The sequence below is a fragment of the Diabrotica virgifera genome, chromosome 10 (genome assembly GCF_917563875.1).
Source record: "Diabrotica virgifera virgifera chromosome 10, PGI_DIABVI_V3a".
Lineage (NCBI taxonomy): Eukaryota > Metazoa > Arthropoda > Insecta > Coleoptera > Chrysomelidae > Diabrotica > Diabrotica virgifera.
Window position 1 is genome coordinate 43,600,624 of NC_065452.1, and position 13,333 is coordinate 43,613,956.

Below are 13,333 nucleotides of genomic sequence, written 5' to 3' on the forward strand. Positions count from 1 at the left end.
ACCCATACGCAACCGTTGGTCGTATTATGGTCTTAACACACACCCAAACTTATATGGAATCAAAATAAATAAAAATAAATTTCGACCACGAGTCAGGATTCTGTTAACCGAGATACGATAGTACCAAGCGGCGCCGCTAGGAGGAGCACTCCAACAATGCGTCTCAGAATACTTTAACGAAATTTATTTTTATTTATTTTGTCCTTCCCCGTTAGAGGACAGTCTAACCACACTCTGCTGCAGATATTTTAATATATGCAGTTCTTCTTCGTTTCGAGTTGATTCAATTCAGTCTACTTGCATAGCCTCTTTGATAAGGGGTAGAGACCCCGAAACACGGTGTCAGAGGATGGCAAGAGACTCGAATTGAATCAAAACGAAAACGATTATTTTCTTTTCTTTTTTTTATATGGAATCATCTGATATTTCTTATTATTTCGTGCAAATTTAAAAAAACGAACACGTGACGTGAAACAATATTTATTCTAAAGTAATTTAATAACAAATACATAACAATTACATAAAACAATAAAGTATTTAAAAAACAAATTAAAACTAGTTGTTTTAAAGTCAATAGCATAAAAAATTTCAATGTAAAACGAATAACGTTTAAATTGTTTTTATTTACTTTTTGTTTTTTTTTTTGGTAATCAGTGTTATCACCTCTAGTCCTTATGCAAGTTTCAGTTTGCTTGGGCACGCTCCTAATCAAATTATCAAAATGTTGTTGGGGTAGGTTGTTCCATTCTTCAAGAGCAGCTTGTACTAGCCGTGCAGTGTTTTGTGGATTATACTAGCGAGCTCTAATTTTTCTTTTAAGCATATCCCACAAATACTCTATAGGGTTAAGCTCGGATGAGCAAGCAGGCCACTCCAAACAAGGGATACCTTCTGCTTCAGTGACGTCTCTAGTCACTCTAATGGTATGTAGAGGTCTATTATCATGCATGAAAATTAAATTTTCTCCTGTTGCACCTCTCCAGCGCCTAACTACAGGTTATCAACATACCTGTGAGCAGCTAAAGTTGATTGGATGAAAATTAAAGGAGTTTTTTTACGGATCACAATTCCTCTTCAGAACATTACACTTCCACTTGTATATTTGTGAACAGATCTGGCAGTTTTCGTTCTTGCTTGTTTTCCTCGACCTCTAAGTACACGATATCGTGGGTCATCTGATTTTACACAAATCCTGACATTTTCTGAAAATAGCACATTTTGTCAATTCCCAATGTACCATTTTTGATGGTGAAGACACCAACTTAGGCAATCAATCTTGTGCTGCTTGGACAACTCGGGAACCCATAACTATCTTCTGCTGTATACTTCTTGGCACGAACTCTTCTTCTTCTCGTTTCCACTGAAACAGTTACACCTGCATCTTCCAAAAGCTGCCTTTGGAGCTGCAAGTGAGAAATGGTTGGGTGTCTTCTAGCTGATTTGACAATTAAACGATCGGGGGGAGCCTTTCCTATTTTTTGGCGACTTTCCTTTGCTTTATTATTGAACTTTCCTAGTTCCTGTTCCCTAGCATAGGTTTTGGACAGAACGCCCTAAGTTACGCCTAGCTCTGCAGCTGTGTCCTTCTGAGAACATTACTTGCTTCACAAGACCAATAATCTTTCCCCGTTGTAAGTTCTATAACCCCACATGAGGCATATTTTCGTGTTTGGACGCAAAAGTTAGTTTATTTATTTTCGTTCAATTTGCAACTCAAGCAAATAACCTATACCGTACCGAACTGTACTATCTGATTGTCTTATCGATTTGTTTATTTTCAATAAAAGCCTATATTCTTCGCAACAATAACAAGTATTTTCAAGAGAAATAAATATTCCTTTGAAATACATGGTGATTCCATATAAGTTTGGGTGTGTGTATATCTGGATTTGTGCACCTTATGACAGAAGTTTTGACTTCGTTAGATGTTGCGTTGCAAAGAAAGATCTGTTTCCCGCCATTATTCGCGTTTCAACTTCTCGTTCTATTTGGTTGTCATTGGCGATTGTTGCTCCCAGATATTTAAATTATTTAACTACTTCGAACTCATGATCGTTTATAGCAATATTTTGCTTTAAGCCGGATTTATGTTACAACGGGGACGTGGACGGGACTGGACTTCATGTTGAATAATCATGTGATATAAAAAGCATTGGCTGGTTTATCTTACAACAGAACGGGGCGACACCGGGAAGTGCCGAGAACGTGTGATTTCTAATGTTCTGCGCGCCGTGCTGTCCACGTCTCGGTGTAACGTAAATCAGCCTTTATTCGCAGTCGGTCTTGTTTTGAAACGACCATGCATTTTGTTTTGTCTTCATTTATATTTAGACCGATATTTAATGGGCATAAAGCAGTATCTATAAGGATATGAAAAACATTAACTTTAAATCTATGTCTGGGCGTTTTTGCTGTTCATCTGGTTGTTCATATTCAGAATGACGTTTCCTTTTTAGCTGTAGAACTTCTAATATAGATCTGAATTCTGTTTCTCCATCCACATCCTCACCTACTTGTTTTGTACCCTCCAAAATTTTGTCATGTCGATATTCAGACATATACGTTTTTAAATTTTCAGTAAATTTCAAAACTAACGAAACATTTAGGTATATTTTTTCTCTTATATAGCTTTTACTAACTGAATTTACTTTATTCTATTAAGTAAATCATCCCCAAGTATTAAACTTTTAGATAGTACCTGAATTTAATATAAATTTCAATAAAATATTCTAACGTTTTGGATAAGATTAAAAAATATTTTATATTTCCTGAACTGTTGCAAAAAAACTTATATCAGAATTTACTTTGCAGCATCACTTATTGTTAAACTAGATGTGTGGGCAGCACGTGGAACAAAAAAAGCCCGACGATTTTTTGTTAAAATTAATGTTTTTCCCTTCGTGTTAGCACGTCCTCAATGGGAAGGTTACATTTTTCCGATATTGCTGTTATTTTTATATAAACCGCGGCCTTTTGAACCATCATTTCAGTAAATCCTAAGAAATTCTCATTGATCTCCACAAGATCATCGGTTCAAGAACTGAACCGTATTATTGGCATTTGTTCTGTTTTACTTTCATCGAGTGTACAGTTTAATATGACTGAATAATACTTATTTAGAAAGACAAATTATAGGGAAATGTTTAGGGAAAGTACTTACAAAGATCAAAGAGGTAAAAGGGTGAGTGCAAAATAACGGGGAATGATCAGAAGAATTTAATTGGAAGAGAGGTATTAAACAAGGCGACAATCTCAGCCCTTTGCTATTCCTAATAGTAATGAACGAATTAATAAGAAACACTAAAGTAAGAACCAACTAACTACAGCCAATAATAGGATAACATAGATTTCAACCGGTAACAATCAAGTCCTTGTGTATAAGGACGACATGGTACTAATAGCAGATTCCGAGAATAAAATGCAGAAGATAATGTATTTAGTCTAAGAGCTAGTGAACCCTTCGACTAACGGTCGTCCTGTAAGGCTAGACATTTTTCTAGTGATAATTCATAGCACACCAAGGCTAAAAACCATGACCTGGCAGGCCTCAGCGATGCACGTGTATCTACCAGGTGAATCGAAAAGTGCAAATTTAGGGGGTAAAATAAACTTTCTCCTGTAAGGTTTAAATTTAAGTATGTGTTTGAGTAAGTCATTTAAAAGAAATGTGTACAATGACAGGCTCTTCTGAAGAGCATAAGACCTTGCCAGGCGAGTGAAAAGATTACGGGTTTTTTGAATCATTCCAAACAGAAAAGGTCTTTAGTGATTTTTCTCTTAAGTTAATAGTTTTTGTTATATAAGCGATTGAAAATTTTGAAAATTGCGAAATCGACCATTTTTAACCCTAAATCGGACATTTATCTAAAAATTTCAAAGTTGCCAAGGTAGGTAGATATTGTTTAAACATTGATTGATGAAATCCTAAAGAATTTTTTGCAATACAATATCGGAAACCCCTTTGTTTTTTAATTGCTAATCAAGCGGACGCGACACTGTAGTATAACTGAGGACGTTTGAGTTGGCATAAATTCATTATCTCGAGAATGGGCAAATTTCAAGAGCAATCCTCAGACAGGTCGATTTTTATTTCTAAATTAGGACTTTTTGGCATATATACAATACTAGTGACGTCATCCATCTGAGCGTGATGACGTAATCGATGATTTTTTTAAATGAGAGTAGGGGTTGTGTGATAGCTCATTTGAAAGGCTATTTAATTCTCTATTCACTAATATAAACATTAACATAATTATTTATACAGGGTGTACAAAAAATTTTTTTTTATTAAATTAACTTTGATTAAATTTGACAAATAGAAGAAAAATTTTTTTTGTACACCCTGTACAAATAATTATGTTAATGTTTATATTACTGAATAGAGAATTAAATAACCTTTCAAATGAGCTATCACACAACCCCTACTCTTATTTAAAAAAACATCGATTACGTCATCACGCCCAGATGGATGACGTCACTAGTATTATATATATATACCAAAAAGTCCTAATTTAAAAATAAAAATCGACCTGTCTGAGGATTTCTCTTGAAATTTGCCCGTTCTCGAGATAATGAATTTATGCAAACTCAAACGTCCTCATACTACAGTGTAGCGCCCGCTTGATTAGCAATTAAAAAAACAAAGGGGTTTTCGATATTTTATTGCAAAAAACTCTTCGGGATTTCATCAATCAATGTTTAAGGAATATCTACGTACCTTGCTAATATTGAAATTTTTAGTTAAATGTCCGATTTAGGGTTAAAAATGGCCAATATTTTTATCTGTTTTTCTATGGAAAATTTCAGTAGAAAATTTGATAACATCTAGTTTTTATGTTGAAATCCACAAGAATAAATTTTTTAAAACTAGTCGAATTTTTTTGAAAATGTGTCCCGATTTTGGAGACACATATTGACTAAACAGAGTACTTACTGAAAAACATAAAACCCAAATACTTAAAATTTATCGAGTGATTTTTGTTTACCTAACTTTTCCCGCCTCTACTACTTGGTGTATCCATTGTTTTCTTGGTCTGCCTCTTTTTATTCTTACGACGTTCTTTGCTTCATGGACTTTTTTTGTAATTCTGTTGAGTAGCATCCTTATCAAATGTCCATACCAGTTCATTTGTCTGTTTGCCATTTTGTTCACTATTGGTTCTTGGTTGGCCATTCTACTAATAGTCTCGTTGCTTAATCTATACCATTTTATCGTTCCAACTATTCTTTTTAGGTGTCTTATCTCCATTGCATTTATCCTGCTCTTATGTTTTTCCAGACTTGTCCAGTTTTCACTTGCGTAGAGTAGGTACAGTCACACTATTGTGTTATAAAAATTTTTATCCTTGTCTCTCGTGCAAGTTCTCTTTTTTCCAGTATTGGGGCTAACATTTTAGCTTTATTTCATTATCTTCGGTTTTTCCTTGTTTATTTCGATTTTTTGTTCTTCTATTTCTTTTACCCATATATACTGTTATGATCTGCTTTCTATTACTTTTATATTAATTATTATTTACTTGATCAATTATTTAATTAACGCAAATCATACATAAAAATTAAGAAAGAATCTCAGAAAAATCATAAATAAACACATACAAATACCTTTATTATCAAAAGCAATGCTCTGTAAATTTATCAATTAAATTCTGTGGGCATAACTGTCCAAAAGAAACTTTTAGCATATAAATTAATCTAATTCAAACAAATATTTATCGCGTTGTTCTTGATACCATTAATAAAACAAGATAAACAAACAAATTTGGTATTCGCAAATTACTTATACTTCCTATTAAATTTTTGAAATGTTGGAATCTTAAATGCATATGCTTTTACGTAAAAAAAATTAACTTTAATAAATTAACATTAATAAAACAAGATAAACAAATGAATTTGGTATTTGCAAATTACTTATACTTCCTATTAAATTTTTGAAATGTTGGAATCTTAAATGCATATGCTTTTACGTAAAAAAAATTAACTTCTGATTATAAAGAAAATCTATCACATAGGTTATTGACTGACCTTTCTGATTCACACACAATGATGTCTCCTCTTGACCCAAACAGCTCCTTCTTGTTGATTATGTTAGGCTCCCAATCAAAGCCCTCTCCGTTCTCAGCAAACAATCCAGCAGGATACCAGCAACTATTTCTCCAAAACACAAGCCAAGGCCTCTTTTTGCCAGTACTCGTTCAATAAACTCCAAAACTCTCTCCTCTCTTTCTCTCAACAATAATCTCCTGAGACCCAAGTATCTTTTTTACTTGGTGTCACAAATAATTTTAATAACGATAATTCTTGTAACTTACTCTCTTGGACATTACAGAATCAAAGAGGTATTTCTTCTCGATTTGATTTGTCTCTCGTTCCACTTTCAGCTACTCTCACTATCAAAAACAACCACTAGTACTTGCTTCTGAACTACTCACGAAAACTTTGACTGCTCTTCTCGAATGCCCGTAACACAATGATCTTTTCTTTTCCAAACTGTCTCAACATTCAAACAAAACTTTCCCCATTCCAAATTTCCAAGCCAATCAGAAACATTTCTCTCTCCCCATTCTTTTTTTCATTCGAAAACCCACTCATACTTTCAAAATTTTTCCTACCATCATACTAATTACTTTCGGGAAATTCTACAAAATTTACTCGGGGTTAAACAAAAAGGTTAAAATTCCAAACTTTCTTTACCTTAATTTTTTAAGAACTAATTACCTATGGCTTTTATCTTTCCCGTAATAAACAATCGATTTAAAATACTAATCCTAAATAACTTTCACTTCACTTTTATTTACAAAAATGTTTTTAATATTCTTCATGGAAAAATTCATTAAGGAGAAACCATTTTGCGTTGAAAGCTAACTTCTAATAAATATTTACAAATCAATATACAGGGTGTATCAAATTTATGTGCCCGCGTTATATTAAAAAAATAAAAAATTTTATTCTATCTTTGATTGATAAATTGAAACACAATAATTAGTCTAAGAGCTAGTGAACCCTTCGACTAACGGTCGTCCTGTAAGGCTAGACATTTTTCTAGTGATAATTCATAGCACACCAAGGCTAAAAACCATGACCTGGCAGGCCTCAGCGATGCACGTGTATCTACCAGGTGAATCGAAAAGTGCAAATTTAGGGCGTAAAATAAACTTTCTCCTGTAAGGTTTAAATTTAAGTATGTGTTTGAGTAAGTCATTTAAAAGAAATGTGTACAATGACAGGCTCTTCTGAAGAGCATAAGACCTTGCCAGGCGAGTGAAAAGATTACGGGTTTTTTGAATCATTCCAAACAGAAAAGGTCTTTAGTGATTTTTCTCTTAAGTTAATAGTTTTTGTTATATAAGCGATTGAAAATTTTGAAAATTGCGAAATCGACCATTTTTAACCCTAAATCGGACATTTATCTAAAAATTTCAAAGTTGCCAAGGTAGGTAGATATTGTTTAAACATTGATTGATGAAATCCTAAAGAATTTTTTGCAATACAATATCGGAAACCCCTTTGTTTTTTAATTGCTAATCAAGCGGACGCGACACTGTAGTATAACTGAGGACGTTTGAGTTGGCATAAATTCATTATCTCGAGAATGGGCAAATTTCAAGAGCAATCCTCAGACAGGTCGATTTTATTTCTAAATTAGGACTTTTTGGCATATATACAATACTAGTGACGTCATCCATCTGAGCGTGATGACGTAATCGATGTTTTTTTTAAATGAGAGTAGGGGTTGTGTGATAGCTCATTTGAAAGGCTATTTAATTCTCTATTCACTAATATAAACATTAACATAATTATTTATACAGGGTGTACAAAAAATTTTTTTTTATTAAATTAACTTTGATTAAATTTGACAAATAGAAGAAAAATTTTTTTTGTACACCCTGTACAAATAATTATGTTAATGTTTATATTACTGAATAGAGAATTAAATAACCTTTCAAATGAGCTATCACACAACCCCTACTCTTATTTAAAAAAACATCGATTACGTCATCACGCCCAGATGGATGACGTCACTAGTATTATATATATACCAAAAAGTCCTAATTTAAAAATAAAAATCGACCTGTCTGAGGATTTCTCTTGAAATTTGCCCATTCTCGAGATAATGAATTTATGCAAACTCAAACGTCCTCATACTACAGTGTAGCGCCCGCTTGATTAGCAATTAAAAAAACAAAGGGGTTTTCGATATTTTATTGCAAAAAACTCTTCGGGATTTCATCAATCAATGTTTAAGGAATATCTACGTACCTTGCTAATATTGAAATTTTTAGTTAAATGTCCGATTTAGGGTTAAAAATGGCCAATTTCGCAATTTTCAAAATTTTCAATCGCTTATATAACAAAAACTATTAACTTAAGAGAAAAATCACTAAGGACCTTTTCTGTTTGAAATGATTCAAAAAACCTAAAAAAAAATTGTTCCATGCAAAAAGAAAAATTTTAGGAAAATCACCTAATCTTTCCCCTCGCCTGGCAAGGTCTTATGCTCTTCAGAATCGCCTGTCATTGTCCACATTTTTTCTAAATGACTTACTCAAACGCATACTTAAATTTAATCCTTACAGGAGAAAGTTTATTTTACCCCCTAAATTTGCACTTTTCGATTCACCTGGTAGATACACGTGCACCACTGAGGCCTGCCAGGTCATGGTTTTTAGCCTTGGTGTGCTATGAATTATCACTAGAAAAATGTCTAGCCTTACAGGACGACCGTTAGTCGGAGGGTTCACTAGCTCTTAGACTAATTATTGTGTTTCAATTTATCAATCAAAGATAGAATAAAATTTTTTATTTTTTTAATATAACGCGGGCACATAAATTTGATACACCCTGTATATTGATTTGTAAATATTTATTAGAAGTTAGCTTTCAACGCAAAATGGTTTCTCCTTAATGAATTTTTCCATGAAGAATATTAAAAACATTTTTGTAAATAAAAGTGAAGTGAAAGTTATTTAGGATTAGTATTTTAAATCGATTGTTTATTACGGGAAAGATAAAAGCCATAGGTAATTAGTTCTTAAAAAATTAAGGTAAAGAAAGTTTGGAATTTTAACCTTTTTGTTTAACCCCGAGTAAATTTTGTAGAATTTCCCGAAAGTAATTAGTATGATGGTAGGAAAAATTTTGAAAGTATGAGTGGGTTTTCGAATGAAAAAAAGAATGGGGAGAGAGAAATGTTTCTGATTGGCTTGGAAATTTGGAATGGGGAAAGTTTTGTTTGAATGTTGAGACAGTTTGGAAAAGAAAAGATCATTGTGTTACGGGCATTCGAGAAGAGCAGTCAAAGTTTTCGTGAGTAGTTCAGAAGCAAGTACTAGTGGTTGTTTTTGATAGTGAGAGTAGCTGAAAGTGGAACGAGAGACAAATCAAATCGAGAAGAAATACCTCTTTGATTCTGTAATGTCCAAGAGAGTAAGTTACAAGAATTATCGTTATTAAAATTATTTGTGACACCAAGTAAAAAAGATACTTGGGTCTCAGGAGATTATTGTTGAGAGAAAGAGAGGAGAGAGTTTTGGAGTTTATTGAACGAGTACTGGCAAAAAGAGGCCTTGGCTTGTGTTTTGGAGAAATAGTTGCTGGTATCCTGCTGGATTGTTTGCTGAGAACGGAGAGGGCTTTGATTGGGAGCCTAACATAATCAACAAGAAGGAGCTGTTTGGGTCAAGAGGAGACATCATTGTGTGTGAATCAGAAAGGTCAGTCAATAACCTATGTGATAGATTTTCTTTATAATCAGAAGTTAATTTTTTTTACGTAAAAGCATATGCATTTAAGATTCCAACATTTCAAAAATTTAATAGGAAGTATAAGTAATTTGCAAATACCAAATTCATTTGTTTATCTTGTTTTATTAATGTTAATTTATTAAAGTTAATTTTTTTTACGTAAAAGCATATGCATTTAAGATTCCAACATTTCAAAAATTTAATAGGAAGTATAAGTAATTTGCGAATACCAAATTTGTTTGTTTATCTTGTTTTATTAATGGTATCAAGAACAACGCGATAAATATTTGTTTGAATTAGATTAATTTATATGCTAAAAGTTTCTTTTGGACAGTTATGCCCACAGAATTTAATTGATAAATTTACAGAGCATTGCTTTTGATAATAAAGGTATTTGTATGTGTTTATTTATGATTTTTCTGAGATTCTTTCTTAATTTTTATGTATGATTTGCGTTAATTAAATAATTGATCAAGTAAATAATAATTAATATAAAAGTAATAGAAAGCAGATCATAACAGTATATATGGGTAAAAGAAATAGAAGAACAAAAAATCGAAATAAACAAGGAAAAACCGAAGATAATGAAATAAAGCTAAAATGTTAGCCCCAATACTGGAAAAAAGAGAACTTGCACGAGAGACAAGGATAAAAATTTTTATAACACAATAGTGTGACTGTACCTACTCTACGCAAGTGAAAACTGGACAAGTCTGGAAAAACATAAGAGCAGGATAAATGCAATGGAGATAAGACACCTAAAAAGAATAGTTGGAACGATAAAATGGTATAGATTAAGCAACGAGACTATTAGTAGAATGGCCAACCAAGAACCAATAGTGAACAAAATGGCAAACAGACAAATGAACTGGTATGGACATTTGATAAGGATGCTACTCAACAGAATTACAAAAAAAGTCCATGAAGCAAAGAACGTCGTAAGAATAAAAAGAGGCAGACCAAGAAAACAATGGATACACCAAGTAGTAGAGGCGGGAAAAGTTAGGTAAACAAAAATCACTCGATAAATTTTAAGTATTTGGGTTTTATGTTTTTCAGTAAGTACTCTGTTTAGTCAATATGTGTCTCCAAAATCGGGACACATTTTCAAAAAAATTCGACTAGTTTTAAAAAATTTATTCTTGTGGATTTCAACATAAAAACTAGATGTTATCAAATTTTCTACTGAAATTTTCCATAGAAAAACAGATAAAAATATTTCAAAAATTTATCGAAAAAGGGCACAGCTAAATAAGAGTCGATTCAGTGCATAGGGCAGGGCTATCGAAAGAAAATTAAGAAACAGGGACATGTACTTTTCCAGTGATTATTGGTCGTGGAGCACGTCATCAAAATATTCATTTAAATTTCGAGAAACAATTGATAGTCCAGGGCGCATCTGTTTTGAGATGGACGTTGAGAGGTGACTCAAAATTTTTTTGCAGAAATTGCTTGAAAATAAATCTAATAATAATATTTGACTTATCCTCCCTCTCAAAAAGGTCCGGAACATTGTTTAAATAATCAAAATGTCAAAAAATTAAGGAAAAATTCGATACTTTTTTTCGTTTTTTGATTTTCACTGTAAAAGTATTCATTTCCGAGAAAAGTTTTACTGACATAAAAGTTGCGTAATTAAATTTCCTCCAATATAGAATTGGTAAAAATTTTTAAAAATAGTCACCCTTGTTGCAAAATAGCAATAATTGCGAAAAAACAATACAAAAACAAGTATTCGCATTTTACGTTTTTCAACTATTTATGCTACACTTAGGACCTTCATATTTCACCCAGAAAAACTTTATGATACAGTAAAATAATACTGTAAATTCTATTAAGATCGGTTCAATAGATTTTGCAAAATAAATTTTGCAATCCAGCTTTCGCAAAAAAAATTCATTTTTTCAAAATGTTACAGGACTGAAAATAAAGCAGATAGCAAGTTGAATTTTTTTTTCTTATAGAAGTGTACTGTACCTTTCATTTGCAATTTGCAAAATTAAAATAGATTAATTACCACGGCGTCAGGAAATTTTTTAAATAAACATTAATTTTTGGTGCTACGCGCAGGACAGCGGTGTTTGATTCACACAAGTTGAATTCCACCAAAATTTCTTCTAATCTTTATATAATATATTATTTTCTTACTCTATATTTTGTTGTATTTTAATATTTTAATTCCACAAAAATCAAACTAATTTTATTATTGTTTGTGAAATATTGTTTAAACAATTGCATATGTTTAAAAATAATAAACTTTTATTCTCTAAGTTAAAATATATAAACAATAAAGTTTTTGCTAATAAAAGTGTTATTTCAAAGGATAGAGTATGTGTTTTTATTTTGCAATAAACAAATGTATTTATTTATACCGAAATGTAATAAAAATTAAAATGTATCAATCATTATCAAAGGTCATTGGAATGCCCAATAAGAGCAAACTATCCGCTGTTCTGCGCGTAGCACCAATAATATGTTTATTTAAAAAAATTCCTGACACCGTGGTAGTTAATCGATTTTAATTCTGCAAAATTGCAAATGAAAGGTACAGTACACTTCAATAAGCAAAAAAAAATTCAGCTTGCTATCTGCTGTATTTTCAGTCCTGTAACATTTTGAAAAAATGAATTTTTTTTGCGAAAGCTGGATTGCAAAATTTATTTTGCAAAATCTATTAAACCGATCTTAATGAAATTTACAGTATTATTTTACTGTATCATAAAGTTTTTCTGGGTGAAATATGAAGGTCCTATGTGTAGCATAAATGGTTGAAAAACGTAAAATGCGAATACTTGTTTTTGTATGTTTTTTTCGCAATTATTGCTATTTTGCAACAAGGGTGACTATTTTTTAAATTCTTAACCAATTCTATATTGTAGGAAATTTAATTACGCAACTTTTATGTCAGTACAACTTTTCTCGGAAATGAATATTTTATAAGTTATAATAAAAAAACGAAGAAAAAAATCGAATTTTTCCTTCATTTTTTGATATTTTGATTATTTAAACAATGTTCCGGACCATTTTGAGTGGGAGGATAACTCAAATATTATTATTTGATTTATTTTCAAGCAATTTCTGCAAAAAAATTTGAGTCACCTCTCAACGTCCAAATGTGCTAATAGTTTTACAGATGAGCCCTGGTCTATGATTATTTATGATAAATATAATCATTCTTAAATATTTATTTTAATAAGACTTTCTCTGTAATGTAATTTGCCGAATTCTACAGAGTGATTAATAACTACGAACCAAACATGCAGTTTTTTTAAAACAGGACACCCTGTTATTTAGATTCTTCTCATAAATCGCCATTCTTACAATATGAGGTTCGACTCTACTATACAGGGTATTTAACGACAGTGGCGTACTGATAGATCAGCGGGCCCTGGTTCCAGTTGGGATGCGGGCCCGCCTGCCCAATAAAACCACACATTGTATAAATCTGAAAAGTTTTTAATAAACATTGAATATAAATCATCATATATCATAAAATGTATCATACATTTTTTATAAAAACTCAACCTAATTTATAGTTCATTTTACTCACGGTTGTTGCTCCAAATTTTAGAGAACCGTTTGGATTGACATGA

At 31.9% G+C, this 13,333-nt stretch overlaps 1 protein-coding gene across 2 annotated transcripts in view; it reads right to left on the minus strand.

Moving 5' to 3' along the window:
• LOC126893425 (leishmanolysin-like peptidase) overlaps positions 1-13,333 on the minus strand; it is a 502,521-nt gene that overhangs the window by 472,107 nt on the left and 17,081 nt on the right. The window lies entirely within an intron of this gene.